The sequence below is a fragment of the Melitaea cinxia genome, chromosome 10, assembly GCF_905220565.1.
Source record: "Melitaea cinxia chromosome 10, ilMelCinx1.1, whole genome shotgun sequence".
Taxonomy (NCBI): domain Eukaryota; kingdom Metazoa; phylum Arthropoda; class Insecta; order Lepidoptera; family Nymphalidae; genus Melitaea; species Melitaea cinxia.
In genome coordinates this window covers 7,502,980-7,514,887 of record NC_059403.1, presented here as the reverse complement: position 1 = coordinate 7,514,887, position 11,908 = coordinate 7,502,980, and positions in this window count along the sequence as shown.

Below are 11,908 nucleotides of genomic sequence, written 5' to 3'. Positions count from 1 at the left end.
CTGACTCCTCTATGCTCCATGAGTCCATGACTGACTCAATAATTGGTATAGAGAACATATTATTTGTGCAATTCGGCACCATAGAGCAACACGAGGGAGTAGCCATGTACAGGCGTTCCTCTCTGTCAAGGTATAAGTCCAAATGGTCCTACGCGTACAATAAAACTAGTTGCAGCCGCACAGATCACTGCTGCTGCAAAAAGAGGTCTTCCACGTCAAATTTACTAAAAGATATCGTTACCTATCATATGTAAGTATTTTTTAATTACATTATTATTGTGTACTTCTTTTGAACTTTTTTAAAACTTAAAAATTACAAATGTTGTCGGTCGTGTTGTTTCGGATTTGTATACCAACACAGGCCGCTCGCCCTCATACAATATACGAATCGGTCGAGCGATAAATCCGAGTCTATTTCCGAGAAGTTTCTGTTGCAGAGCGATAGTGTTGTTACCGGTTTTTTGTAGATAGTTATCGATAAAAACGGCAAAGGTGGAGAGAGGCATATTTGAGATTCTGATTTATTTATAATATAATATTTCGAGCTAAATTGGAACGAAGTTCCTTACGGCAGGCTTGAAATTTGGCTGGGCGACCGAACTGAAAAAAATGTAATATTAAAACCGTAAGAAAAATATATAACGGAAGTGACATAATATCAGTCACACGACTATATAATATGACATTTGTAAAACTAAAATATTACTAGTAAACTTTTTTTAAATTATTTATGTAATTTTATACTGTTGACAAAAATAAATAAAGACACACGTTTTTTTAGTTCACTTAATAATTTGAATTATTATTATTATTTTGTTTGATTTATTTTATTTTTCGGTATTTGTTATTTTATAAAATACTAAATTTCCTAAATACTTTTATGTACTTAATTAAAAACCAATCAACAAAACTAAAAAAAAAAATCAAGAATTAGACAATATATATAAAATTCAAATATTTTTTTTCATATTGTGTTGCTTCTATACTATCCGAAGGAACTTCGTTCCTACCTAGTGTCCCATGACACCACATAATTTTTTTTAGTATATATAGTTTTATAATAAAATTACATTAAATTAAATATAATACAATACTTACGAGTATTAACACATTTTACTACAATTACTTAGTGTTAACTTCGACCATAATGTTTTATATTAATTTTTGCAAGTTTCCTAAATATCCAAATTTAAGGCATACATGGATTTTTTTTTTTTTGTTATAACAAACACCTGGAAATAATAAAAGGAAATAGTGTCATTTGATCAAATCATTTTAATATCTCTGACTTTCAAGGGTGGAACTGGCAAGATTAATAATGAAAAATATACCGGCACAAGCATTTCTTTCTTAATGAAAAAAGAAAACCCACAAAAATGTATTCGTCATATATATAGAAAATTAATCCATTTTAAAAACCAGTGATAGATACAACTATTACTGGTTTTTAAAATAATATAACATTTAGTTTATTTTTAACATAAGAATTATTGTAGTATATAATAAATAAAGTCCATACATTTTTGAATATCATATCAAAAATTGACCGCTCCAGTGGGGATCGAACCCGCGTCGAAGATCGCGTCGAAATAAAATCGTACAAATAAAGTCCATTTCTATAATAACACCTTACCTTTGTATCACTTTAAAAACCTAATTCCCCTAACCGAGTACTTGAATTTATCGATAATGTATATGGACAGTTGTTACAAGTTACAACCACGGCTGTAAGTAACTTGTCAGTGTAGTTGCGTCATGTCATTATACTGTAATGACACAGAATGTATCTATGTGTGTGTGAAAAATGTAAGTGTTTTTAATTAAGTGTGTGAGTTTCGTAGTGACAGACGATTAATTTTGTGTAGGAATTAGATAAAGTGTGCATGTGTGTAATTTCCCCCCGCAAAAAATGACAGTCAATTTTGTATCGGTAAATAACGCGATGGCTACTCCCCTCCGTGTTGCTCTATGGGTAAAAACCATAAAATTATTTACAATTAGCTAAATATACTCGTAATATTATGGTGTTGCCGGTTAAAGGGTTAATTATTTAAGCGATTGCGAAATAGTATTCCTTGTATCCACTTTCTCAGTTCATTCACTATCTACTCTTCTTAATTTCTCTTTCTATTCGCTATCACTCACTCATCTCTTGCTCTACAATACACCCTCATCTTTTACGACAATTTTCTCTCAAAAAAATAAATAAAACATATGATTTGTTAAAAATTTCTAGTAGGTTATATAACAACAGTCAATAAAATATCATCATCATCATCATCATTCCAGCCTACTGCAGTCCACTGCTGGACATAGGCCTCCACAAGTTCGCGCCAAAAATCCGTGAACTCATGTGTTTTGCTCATGATGATGTAATCCCAGAGAAATCGAGAGAAACCCGCGAAAGTCGTAGTGACGACTAGTGCGTTTGTTAATTTATTTGTCTACTTACGTTGTGCGACACACTACTACTACAACTTGTCGATATAATTGGAGTCGGTTTTTTTTTTCGTTTGCGAGGAAACACAATTTATTTAGTTCCGAAGCAAAGAAATCGAAATTATTTTTGAAAAATAATCCGACCATGATTGCGTCGACTTGGGGCAGGTTTCTGCTGTCTGCTTTTAGAAAATCATTGTCCATGATAAAGCTGACAGAATTTGTAAAATATTGCAAATAAATCACACAAACACAATGGATAAAATAGGATATTATTTTAAAACAAATTCGAAAGCATTTAAGCACAACAAGCAGGTAAATGCGGTTACAGGCAAGTGACGTCATCATAAACTCGACCAATCAGGAACGTTCTGTGTCACGTGACACGCTTAAAAAAATGAATTTGTATTTATTGATTTTTAAATTAATTAATTATTTTTTCTAACTTATATTAATGAATAACCACTTTTAAACTCATAATATATACTGATAACAGCAATTTACACTTTATTTTTCACATTGTCAAATAGCCCATTTTGCCGCCCCCTAAAATCCTTTCAATACGCTTAATATGTACCTCGTAGTGTGGTGACCAGATTTAGGCATAGTATTCCAGACCAGATCGAACCAGGGCCGTATAAAGGCCAATCTTGGTCTGCGGTTTTTTAAAATCTTTAGTGTTCCTTATAAGAAAAACCCAGCATTTGAAACGCTTTAGTTGTTATTCTATCGATGTGTACGTGGAATCTAATTTTACTACCAAAACTAACTCCCAAAGTCTCCACCTTACCAACTCATTATTGATAGTATAAGTCTGCGAGGTCGGGTGAGTTCCACGTGAGAATCGTATATATTTGCATTTATCGATGTTCAGTGCCAAACCGTTTCTCTCACACCAGTCGACTAAGAGGTTTAAGTCATCTTGTAGAAGGAGTGTCATATTGGTTTTTTATTTGTTTTGGAATTATGAGATAGTCAGTGTAAAGAAAGCATTTGCTGTGTTTAAATATTCCTATAATATCATTCACAAATGTAGATAAAGAAAAGAGATAAATTAACCTCAAGTATCGTTTGTTATGTGTTCCAGTGGTGAGTAAGGCCGGCAACGCCCTTGTAATCCTAATTTTGCAAGTTTTCATAGCCTATGATAACCACTTATCATCAGGACTATAAACTTTTGTAGTATTTAAAAAAAATAGTAATTCTAAACTATACTATAGTATAAATAGAAAAAGATTTGTAAATTTCGGCACCTGTGCTGTCGTAGATAATTAGCAAGAGCATAAGCAACAGATGCTCCGATCACGCCACTTACCACATCGTTCGATACTCACCTACCATCACTCATTCTATTACTCGAGTCATTCTGAGGTGTATAAAACTTCCGGAGCAACCGCGGCTAAGCCAGTCTTGGCTCTGGTTTGGCACGGTGTAATTGTTGTATCCTGCTGGTAGGTTAACCTTTGCAAAAATTAATTTGTGCAAGCGAAATAATTGTTACATATTATATCGATCTATAATTTGACTAGGCAGGGCGGGCCACTCGAGCAGTGAAGGTGAGCGTTGATGCGCATCTCAAAGGAGGCCTCCTTAAACCTATATCTAGCTAGGAAGACCTAGGAACTGCTCTAAGATTATCTCTGCCACACGATGGATCCGGCAACCACACGGTGAATCGATCGAATGCTAAGAAGTTAGTCCCCCCCCCCCTCTCTGTTAACTAGTAACTATCTCGTGTTTCCTTACATTGTTTTGAAATAATAATAAGGATATTATGAAGTACTGTAAACACATAATACGAAATTAGTATCGTACATATCAAAGGTTGCGACCTTTGATAGAAATTAAAGATAGTTGTGTTTGTTCTCAAACAAGAGAAGACCACAACAACAATACACATACATAATACTCATTATTAGGAATTATTCAGACTACTCGTCAAATTAGGTCAATTTTAATGAGGCCACACTACAAATACCAGCTTTCGAGTTAAAAGGGATCATCAAAATCGATACAACCAGTAAAAAGTAATGAGGTACATATATAGCACACACAAAAATCGAATTGAGAACCTCTTTTTTTAAGCTGGTTAAAAGTGTTAAAAGTCAACATTTAGCATTTCAATAGACAATTAGTATGACCAGAAATGCGTTCAAGACGAGCTCTTAGGCCTTTTGTATTATTGTATTGTATTGTTGTGGGCTCGGTTTTCCGCATTTAGACACAAGGGTGGTCCATTATGCGTGAAAAGAGGGCTGACTAGTTCAGCCAGCCCAGCTCCTTCCAGAAGCTCAGAAGCCTCCTGGGGCGTTCGAAGGCTTATCGAAGCCTCCTTATTTCCCTAAGGATGATTGCCCGGTGTGCGGCCACTCCCTCGTATTCCAGGATCACGTGGGCGGCTGTATCTTCAGCAGCCAGACATCCCCTGCAAAGAGGACTGTCCGTTGCATTTATAATGAATAGTTGGTGATTGAGTGCCATGTGGCCGGTAATCGTGCCAACTATTCTGATGTCCAGACGGTTTAGACTGAGCAGTTGGCACGATAGATTGCCAACTCATTAGTACCGAGGTTATCCAGATTCCTTAACGAAACTAAAATCGACGTCTTTGCCGACTCATTTACCAAGCTCAGACGGGAATTGTGCGAGACATGGACGAATTGTTGTTAAGATGGCTACTTCTTATGTATGATTGGTGACTGTTGATTTTTATACATTTTAAATATGTTTTTTTTTTAATATTGGAATGCAACGCTTCTTTTTGCATGTGGTGTTCACCTTAATAAATTGTAACACTTAGCTCTAGAGTATTTATTAAGATTAGGTTTACATTATTGTGTAATTAGTGTTAACAATTACTGGTGATCCTAAATAAATAAATAAATAAATAAATAGATGCGGTAATACTTCCATGAGTATCATTTTGGACTGTCTACAGCGGGTTTGGTTTGCCCAAAGGGCATTGTGAGTTGCACGTGTACGTTGCCTTACCCACGAGCGCAGTTGTCCAAATGGTAGCGGCATTAAAATGGTTGGGCCGGTAACATTTGTATTGGACCCCTGTCTTGCAAGCTCATCGGCGGTATCGTTTCCGTGTGATCCGCTATGTCCTTTTATCTACTGGAGGATTACCTCATTATGTGAGGCCAATACTTCCAGGGTTTGATGACATTTGTATGTAAGACTAAGAGTTGATCGAATTGCTCCCTAGTGCTTTAAGTACAACCATGCTGTCCGACAGAATACAGATGTTGCAATCTTTAGTGCCTTTTGACAGGACGGCGGTGGCTGCGTGGGTTATCGCAACACACTCGCATTGGAAGATGGAGCTGTGTTGGCCCAGCGTTAGTGATAATTTGATATTAAGGTCTCGTGGGTACACTCCGGCACCGGTTCCAGACCCCATTTTGGAGCCATCAGAGTAAATGCGGACTTCGCGTATGCCAGACTGGTCTCTTTCAGCCTCAAATGGTTGTATATGGTATTTCCTTTCGAAAATATATTGTTTGGGAATCCTATCACATGGAGCAGCAAGTAGTGGCTCATAGCTCACAAGTCTACTCCAAAGTTTATTGTGTGGACCCTCCTGGTTACACCACAAGCCCAAGTGTTTCAGCCTGATAGCTGACATAGCCGCTTCCTGTTGCATAAACAGATCTAGCGCTGCCAGGTCAAGCATAACCTTAAGAGCTGCCAAGGGGGCGGTACGCATGCAGCCAGTAATTGCAGAGCATGCTATTCTCTGAAAGCGCTGGAGCTTATTTTTAACGGTGGCAAGTTCTGTTCTTTGCCACCAGATTACCGCACCGTAGGTGATTAATAAGCCTACCAATGGTTTTCTAAACCCTTAGAGTAATTTTAGGTGATATGCCCCAGCTTTTACCGAGGAGCCGTTTGCATTGGCAGAGGATTATGCTGGCTTTGTTGATTTTTGAGTCTAAATGCCTGTTCCAAAGAAGTTTGCTATCTGAAATTACTCCGAGATATTTGACGTTATTGGTTAGGGCAAGACTGGTGCCAAATAATTTACGGCGGGGTTTTTAGGCCTTTTTAAATACATATAAATAATAATAATCCCTTTATATAATATTGTAATTGTGAATGTAAGTTTGTTTGTTACGCTTTCACGCGAAAACTATAACTAATCATCATGGAACTTTGTACGCATATACTTGGGGGTATAAGAATTAACACTTACTTTAACATTTTACATTTAAAAAAAATCAACGTGAGCGAAACCGCAGGTAAAAGCTAGCAACATATAAATATTCCCCCAACACGCAGTGGACTGCTCCACTCCACCACATGGTGGATTAAGCTCCAATCCTTCTCCTACATGGAGAAAGAGGTGGAGAGAGGCCCAGCGGTGGGATGTTAGCATGAATCGCGAAATAAAAAAACTTTATCAGATTAATGAATTTTATTATTATCTCAGTATGACGATTAGTTTTTAAAGTGTATTTGATTATTTTTTCGACTACCTACATAGTACTTTCTATTAATTCTTATTACTTAAAAATTGCACAATATAAATTTCAGCTAAGTTCCAGTAACAATAAAACTTATAGGGATTACTTAAATAATACGCACACAACATTGTTAAAATTAACTTCATTCAGATACGCTTTTAAAAGCACTTCGAATAATCTTTTAAAGTAACTAAATAAATATAGAAACCTGTTCTTTTTGCAGTATATAAGGCAAATTAAAATAATTAATATTATATTCACATTCAATAATTATATTTACATTGCTAGTCTGCAATTAAAACATTTCTTGGAAATATAAAATGTCAAATAATCAAAGAATATACCTAGTCCATAGTCATCACGCTGGGCAGGCGGGTTGGTGACCGCAGTACTGGCTTTGTCGCACCGAAGACGCTGCTGCCCGTCTTCGGCCTGTGTATTTCAAAGCCAGCAGTTGGATGGTTATCCCGCCATCGGTCGGCTTCTTAAGTTCCCAAGGTGGTAGCGGAACTGTGTTATCCCTTAGTCGCCTCTTACGACATCCACGGGAAGAGAGGGGGTGGCTAAATTCTTTAGTGCCGTAGCCACACAGCCATAAGTTCTGTTACAAATGAAAATGCATTTTTTTAACCGACTTCCAAAAAAGGAGGAGGTTCTCAATTCGACTGTATTTTTTTATGTATGTTACATCAGAACTTTTGACCGTGTGGACCGATTTCGACAATTTTTTTTTAAATCGAAAGTGGTGTGTGTCAATTGGTCCCATTTAAATTTATTTGAGATCTAACTATAAGAGTATAATCTATGAGACTTATATCTAATAATGCGTTTTTACTTGACGCTTTTTTTGTCGACCTACGTTGTATTATACCGCATAACTTTCTACTGGGTGTACCGATTTTGATAATTCTTTTTTGGTTGGAAAGAAGATATTCCTAGTTTAGTACCATGATAAGGAAACCAGGATCTGATGATGGGATCCCAGAGAAATCGAGGGAAAGTCTTGAAAATCCGCAATAACTTTTTACTGGGTGTACCGATTTTAATAATTTTTAATTTAATCGAAAGCTGATGTTTGTCATGTGGTCACATATAAATTTTATTGAGATCTGATAACTGCTTTTTGAGTAATCTTTGATAAAGCGTAGTTACTTGACAATTTTTTCGTCGATCTACGTTGTATTACTCGTCGATGTAATTGAAGTCGTTTTTTTTTCGTTTGCGAGAAAACACAATTATTTTAATGAAGTAATGTAATATTATTAAAATTTATACCTACATATTTATTAACGTCTCAGCAAAAAATAAAAAAATATTCTATTCGAAATGGCCACCTTTTATACAGGCCTTTAATCTGTTTGGCCACGAATCTATGGATTTACACACATTCCAAGGGAAATTTCGCCACTGCTTGCTCCAAACATTTTTTAAGAGACTCAATGTCGCCGTGTCGTTTAAAGCAGGCCAAGTCCTCTAAAACTGACCATAATTTGAAGTTTAAAGGGTTGAGGTCTGGGCTAGATTGAGGGCCAGTCTTCAACTCTTATAAAGTCCAGAACGTTGGTTTCAAGCCAGGCTTGGTTAGTTCGTGCCTTGTGACCAGGTGCAGAGTCTTGCTGGAAAGTCCACGGTATATTTTTAAAAAGTGTACTGCTGAGAGGTTTCACATCATGATCCAAGACTGAATCTTGATACACTTTGGCTGAAGTTTTCACTCCTTTTTCACAAAAATGTAGTTTCGTGACTCCTTGATAAGACACGCCCCACCAAACCATCACTCACGCAGGATGATGACCACGTTGTATCTTTACGACAACTTGAGCAGCTTCTTTAGAACTGTCAGCGTACTCTTTATCATTTTGATTATTGTAGTGTTCTTCAATCGTGAAATTATTTTCATCGGTAGAGTATATTGTGCTGTGTGGCTATGGCACTAAAGAATTTAGCCACCCCCTCTCTTCCCGTGGGTGTCGTAAGAGGCGACTAAGGGATAACAAGGTTCCACAACCATCTTGGAACTTAAGAAGCCGACCGATGGCGGGATAACCATCCAACTGCTGGCTTTGAAATACACAGGCCGAAGACGGGCAGCAGCGTCTTCGGTGCGACAAAACCAGTACTGCGGTCACCAACCCGCCTGCCCAGCGTGGTGACTATGGGCAAAACACATGAGTTCACGTTATTTTTGGCGTAAACTTGTGGAGGCCTATGTCCAGCAGTGGACTGTATAGGCTGTAATGATGAGAGTATATTTCTGTGCCTTTCACCTGCGTATCGCGACAGAAGGTGTTTTCATCGATCCACTATCTTTAATTGTAAAGATTTATTTAGGGCATGTTCTGTATATCGGCGATATGCACCGAGCTTCAGGTCCTGTTTTATAATACGCGACAGAGTCCTAGCGGGACTTTTCATTTCTCGCGATAAGATTTTTTTCTTCCTAATGGGATTTCGACAAATTCTGGCTTTAACAGCATTAACAGCCTTTGTATTTCTAACAACACGCGGCCGCCCCGATCTTTTCTGGTCTTCGACAGACGAAGTGTTGCTATTTGTTGATAGTACGATATACGATCATACGGCTGATACCAAGCTTTTAGTGTCTGGATCTGGAATATGATCGACGGCTCCATACGCACTTTGTGCAAGGCGATCACTGGAATCCTATTTTCTTTAACACCCCATTCCATATTGTAATTTGATAATGAACACGAAAAAATATGTGAAATGGCGCAAAATCGAAATAAGTTTTTAAAATAACATACGTGTTCCAATTTCAAAAGAATTAAAATGTTGAAAAAAATAAAAGATTTTATGTAACAGTATTTATTCGACCAGACTAGTTTAGTATTTTACGAGTAGGTATAGAGCAAGTACCATTTTTAAGTATTTTTGGAACATAACCCTTTTAAAAAGAAAAACGGGTTAAATTTTTGGGTGCGTCTTATGGTCCGATGGTATACATTAAAATATTTAAAATTAAAAATAAACTTAACATAAATGTTTCTTTAAGTTCAAAATACCACTCTAAAAATTAAAAAAAAAAAATGTTTTGTAAAAGTCATTAGTGATTTACAGTATTAATTACACTTGATATTAACTGAATTAATTAACAATATTGGCCGTGCCAGTGACTAATGATAAACAATTTTTTTATAACACGAATTTAATAAATAGGCTAATTATTGAGACACAATTACACATAAAAAGCAAATTCAATTATATTAAAAATACTTTTTATTGAACGGTAAAAATATTAAAATAAATCTTCGTCTAATGGACGTATACACATTAATGGTCAAAATAAAACATTACCATATCATTTGAATAATAAGCGTCGAATTCAATCAGAAGTAGGTACCTACAGTGCCTGATTAAGGTAACATGATAACATAAGCAATCTTCCCCTGTAGGCCCCCCTATCCTTAAGTGAACTACAAAGAATAATTGAAATTGCTTTAACTTTCGTGCTCGTTTCTTATTTCTTTCTCGTTCGTCTCTTGTTCCTCTTGAGGTGATGCTCTAATTGCTTATATAGCTTATTGGCTTATCCAGGACTGTGTACCCACCCATCTTTTATAATAATAATAATAATATTACATTCATAATTTTGCGAAATAGTAGTTATTTTTATTTCATGCTTCTATGAGGTTTGACGTTTGAATAACAAATCAAAATGTCAATATTGCCTTTCTTTTAATTTTTTTACATTCTCTGGTGGCTGTTGAATATTTATTTTTTTAATTTTTCAAGGCGGTGGTATGTTTATAATATAAATAAAATGTGCATACTTATTCATTATCGATGTCAATTACCTATTATCAGAAGCCTATTACGATTATTTATGTATGTTAAAGCCATAGGCCTTATTATTCGACTATAGTAAAATAAAGCCCACTATCAACTTTTTTTTTTTTTTATTCTTGTTGCTGTGTATGGGATCAATTGTCATTTTCAGTTTAATTTTAAGTTCTTTATCTCAAGTATTAATTAACATTAAAAACTGTGTAGTCCATTTTATGGTTTTTATTTTATCTCAAATCTCTCTTATCTAGTCCTTATTACTCACACCTACTTTACAAGAAAAATAAATAAAAGAATTGGTGAAATGTATGGACAATGCAGTGTATGTGATTATTGCACATAAGATAATAGGGCACTTTGAAAAGATAGTTCTGCAATAAGAACAAAATTGTTAAAGTAGAAATCTTTGCTTTTTTAATAATATAGTATTTGAATGATTAGGGCGTTAAATAGCATTTTCTTGTTATATTGCAAGTAATACTTAATGTAATTTTACAAATTTATATTTTTCATTTACTCTTCAATTTATTATACACATTACCTACTTCATCTTACAAATAATATAACAATTCTTCTCATTTTAATTTTTAATATGCATATCACATTACGTTTCACTTATCGCATGATAAAATATCACATTTGTATTAAATATAAGCTTATACGTGCCAATGTGCCGCCTCGTAAATTAGTAACGAGAAAAAAAACGACATTGCAAGCCGGGCTACATGAGAAGTCTGAATATAGCCCTGACTCAATCATCTCAACTCAATCTAAATCATTATTAGGGCTCCACAGTATACATTGCATCAGGGCGCTCGCTACATAGTTTCCTAGAGCGGCCGCTGAAGGTAAAGTAATTCAGTTTAAAAGCCCCGCAAGTTGATATTGCGATTGGCGGCCATCTTGGTGACGTAGTCGACGCCGACGTGCACCGTCAGTACCGTTTGCAAGGTCAGCCCGCGCTTACGTGCTTACGCTCCCTATTGCTTTTTGTTTGTGTTATCCAAGTTTTATTGTTGAGTTTTATTGTTGAGTTTTGTTGTTTAGTTTTGTTACCTGTTACCCTTTAAAATGAGTAAGAAATTAATTAACAGTCGTGCTCGTGAAATGATAATTAAAGTGGACAATTATTTTGTAAAAGAGAAAGAGGACTCTAAGTTGGTTATCCAAAATATAAACCGTGCCTTAAAAAATGC